The sequence below is a fragment of the Andrographis paniculata genome, unplaced genomic scaffold (genome assembly GCF_009805555.1).
Source record: "Andrographis paniculata isolate CXL003 unplaced genomic scaffold, ASM980555v1 Contig54END, whole genome shotgun sequence".
NCBI lineage: Eukaryota > Viridiplantae > Streptophyta > Magnoliopsida > Lamiales > Acanthaceae > Andrographis > Andrographis paniculata.
This window is the reverse complement of record NW_026137589.1, coordinates 5,544,149-5,548,462: the sequence shown is the minus strand read 5'-3', so window position 1 is coordinate 5,548,462 and position 4,314 is coordinate 5,544,149. Positions and strand designations below refer to the sequence as shown.

General features: G+C 39.7%; 1 long non-coding RNA gene across 1 annotated transcript; it reads left to right on the top strand.

Annotated features, from left to right (window-relative positions):
* LOC127255690 (uncharacterized) lies at positions 1–3,372 on the top strand. Its single transcript, XR_007839708.1, has 6 exons — positions 1–199; positions 1,208–1,789; positions 2,014–2,094; positions 2,194–2,269; positions 2,348–2,440; positions 2,936–3,372. It is a non-coding gene; the product is annotated as an uncharacterized LOC127255690 (long non-coding RNA).
* Positions 3,373–4,314: the final 942 nt, after the last annotated feature.

Sequence of the window (4,314 nt, the reverse complement as noted above, 5' to 3'; positions counted from 1 at the left end):
CCCAGCAGAGCATTCAATAGTTCTCCCATAGGACAGTAGGGTTTGCTCTTCCTCTCGACTCCAGGGACGGGTCAATGATGTGTCTTCTACGGTTCTACCTGACCGCGGCATTTGATTTCTACTCCTTGGTAGCCTGATAGCTGCCTTTGATGCTCCTCCCCCTTTGAAACTAAATTATTGCTCGCCCAACGATAATCTGGTAATACCTGCTATCCTCTCGATTTTTGACGTAATATCGATATATGCCGACTACTCCTTTCATGATAATTTTGTTAAGATTTAATCCTTCTTTTGTTGGATTAATTGCTAGTTGATGATTTTTAAAAACTGTGTGTATTTATATCTCCGCAAATTTGATCGTGATGTCGTTAGGTTTTCAAGTTCTTGTGAGGTTTTGCGATTCCTCTGAAGAAGGCGGTTTTATAAGATTGAGGATTAAACGCTTTTTGTAACTTTTATATTCGAAAAAAATAACGGCTTCTGTTTTTTGCTTGTTTATTGTTGTATCGGTAATTTGTATGGATTTGAATATGCGATAATAATTGCAGTGTAAGATTCTAAGCAACTAGGCGATTTCAACCTAATTTTGCAGTCGATCACTTGAAAGGTAGAAACCCTAGTCATGGTAATCGGATTGGCTTGATTATGGCAAAAGAAGCTGACATGTTTCTGTGTATCATCACCGAATTTTTTAAAAATCTATGTAATTTGTCGCTCTTGCCATTGACAATTTTTTTAGTGGGATTGAAACATTTGTTACAGACTTACAGTAGATGGCAGGCTTTTACTTTGAGCAATAAATATCATATAGTTAACTAGTAATAACAGTTGATATTTTGATAAATGCCATAAGACTCTCCTAAGATTTGAAACATAGTTATGCATGATAATAGGATAGTTTTTAGATGATTTGTACTATCAGATTTTCATGAGTGAGTATCATTTGAATGCTATGCTATAAATTTTACAGTATTAATTCTGACACATTTATAATCAAATTGTAAAATACAAATCATTATATTTGCTGCATTCCTATGCTTGTGAAGTGGTATCTGAAGAATTATCTTCTGGTGACTCTGGTCTTTAATGAAATTGTTAGGTGTTGTTATTTGTCTCTATGAGCTAATACAGCTACCTGTTTTTATGCTATTGGCTGTTCCAAGTCTCAAAGATTGCTTGTTTCTGGATTTGGTGATGCTTTTGGCAGTTCTGATGGCCCATTGGATAGTTTTGGTGTCTTTGAAAGAGGAGGGAGGAGCTTGATGTCTAATTTCCTTGGAGTAAAGGATTCATTTGATGACCCCTTATTTTACATGCCCCTTGGCCAGCATGTTCGATTCTAGTCTTCTCAGCTCTGCTGAAGGTTCATTTATGAATCCCCATCCTTAGAGATTTCTTGAACAAGAATCACTGTCTAATCGACCAAAGGGGTCAATAATTGAGGAGATGAAGACGAAAACGGGCTGGAGAATTAAGGGAATTCAAGAAAACATTGCAGATCTACTCAAGAGCCATCCGATGAGGATCCTGACTTTTGGCTTTTGGGATGTTGATATCAGTGTTGGTCCTAATGTTTGTTTATATTAATGGTAGTGATGGACTTAATCTACCCTGTTGTAGAGAAAAAGAGTAGGCATATATCTCAAAGAAATGACAATAACCACACACACCTAACAAGGAGTCAGCCTCAGTCGCATACTTCACTTTTCAAAGCTCTCTTTTTTCTTATGGTGGTGGAAATGGTACCGAGCACCAATATTCTAGGACAAGGAGATCAGGGAGTGATGGAGTAAGTGGAACCTTTTGCTTGAATTTTCTTGTTTCATTTAAATTTTCACTCACTGTTGAATCGGATTCTCTTCATCTATGTTGTATAATCTAGTTAAATTTTGAAGAGTGTAAAAAAGCTAATTCATCTATATGTGGAACCTTTTTGCCTGATTTTTCTTGTTTCATTTATATTTTTGCTCACTGTTGAATCTAATTCTCACTCAACTATGTTGTATAATCTAGTTGACTATTGAAGAGTGCAAAGAAGCTAATTAAGCTGTATGCCGAGCAACTCATAGAAATTCAAGAGGAGTTCATGACAATGTATTGTTTTTAACTCTTCTGTTGTTGCTTGCTTATCAAGTATAGCAATCTTGAATCTACGATAGAGGATTGCTTAACCATTGACATCATGTATGTAAGGCATTCTGTCACACTAGGAAACTGAAGTCAGATGGTCATGTTGACACAATGCAGACCCTGCATAACCCCAATGAAGGTATTCTGATACATTTTTCCTTGAAGTTAAACCTTCTGATGTTACTGTTCTAATTAATGTTGATATCTTTTTGCTTAGATGAACTTGCTGGTTTTGAGGAAGCATAGAAAGGCAGTGCTAGAAGGAATCTCCCCGGATTGAGTGAAGGGCTTTCTATTCAAGATTCTATGGGTACAGTTTCTTCTGTGTTTGTCCACCTCTCCCTGTGTTTTTCTCACAGTGAAACACACTGGGTGTTAAACTCTGGTACTAGATAAAATAATATGTTCTGATATTAGCAGCATAAAGGTTGTATGTTCCAATCAATGCATGTGGTGGACTGGTCTGCCAAATTAATTTTTTATTTTGTCTTGTTAGTGAAAATAAGCACGCGATGCAGCGTTGAAATTTGGTTGCTTCTTGGAATCTTGATGCAACTTGTTCCGACTTGTTTTAAATATTCATTTTTGGTAGGGAATCATGATTTAAACATCTTTCTTGGATTAAATCAGAATGAAGAAGGCATGTTAGAAATGTTTGATATAATGCTCTTTCAGTTAATCTGTTATTGTTCTCAACCATTGTATTCTTACCCATCTTGATATGTTCTGACTTGATGTTTTTCTGTTTTAGAAGCACAATAGTTCCTTGATGGTTTCTCTTTACTTTATTCAAAATATCTTCCAGGATCTGAAATTGGCAGTCAGCACAGACCTAACAGAGGCCGCTGGGCAATTACCTGCTGCTGCTGAGAGATCAACAAATGCTGGAAATTTCCAGTCAGAGGTTGTATTGGCTGGTCCTGCACCATTTCTGCAAAGAATGGAACTATATCATAATGATCGAACAAGCTCTTCACATCACAGGTCTAGCGGAAGCAGCCTAGCTGCCAAGCCGGTAAGCTTTAGGAGCCTTCAACATACCATTTCCCTCTATGCAAATTCTGTTTCATGATTGATTGCGCATGTACATCTGTTGAATACATGCCCACGTTGCATCTATGATTAAGTAGCTGCACGGTGAGGCATTGAGGCATTGAAGATCTGTTGAGCAATTTGAATGTTTGTGTTTGAATGGCTATGGATGGAGGATATATATACAGCTTATGTGCTTAGTCATTTGTACCGATTTTAGTAGGTGACATGGTTTGTGAGGCGGCGCATGTCCGTTCGTGTATTTGGAACATTATAGAAGTGTTTACGATACACCAATGTCGGTCTAGGCTGACAAGATACGTATGTAAATACTCTGCTGGCCAGGCCAATTCAAGGGTCAGTAGTATCTTCAGCTAGTGGGCTTCGCTAGAAACCCTTGTTTGGGATATCTTGTAATAGGCTGCTTTAGTCCGGCGGAACTATCTGGGGACAAATGATCTGGGCGGTTGTCAACGGCCGGCCTAGCCCTGGATTGCTGTTTCAGCTGAATCTCGGAAGAAAATAAAGGTGGTGTGGGCCCTCTGTTTACATGCGTTCGATAGGCCCGTAAGGCTGTCGATTGTCTGCCTATCCCTCGAAGGCCCAACAATGTGTAGGTTTAATGCCCACAAGCTAAACGGCCCGGCAGAGTGTACGCGCCGCAGATCCAGAATGCTGTCGGTATAGACCATATTGTTGCTGTCTCAAAAAAATCCGACAGGCCCAATAGAATGGCGGCACAGCCCAACGCGCAAGCCTGACAGGGCCAGAGAATGTATTATAATCTCCATATAGCCGGCCCAGTGGAATGGAAGTGCAGCATTAACAGCCCAATAAATTCTGGCCCATATTTCTGTCGGTTAAATGCCGGCAGGCCCAGAAAAATGGCAGCGCAGACAAAAATGATTGACGCAAGCTGAAGCCGCTGTCGGGGAGGTTGGCGACAGACACAAAAAGGTCAGCGTACAAAATGTAATATGTTCGCTTAGCGCCGACAGGCCTTTAATTATGTCGGTTTACTGCCGACAGTCACAGTCAAAATGGCGGCGCAGTACATTGGGCTAGTAAATTGCAGCGCAGGCCTAAACAAATAGCAATGCAGGCCCATGTTTTTGTCAGTAAAATATCTACAGGCCCAAAAAATTGACGGCG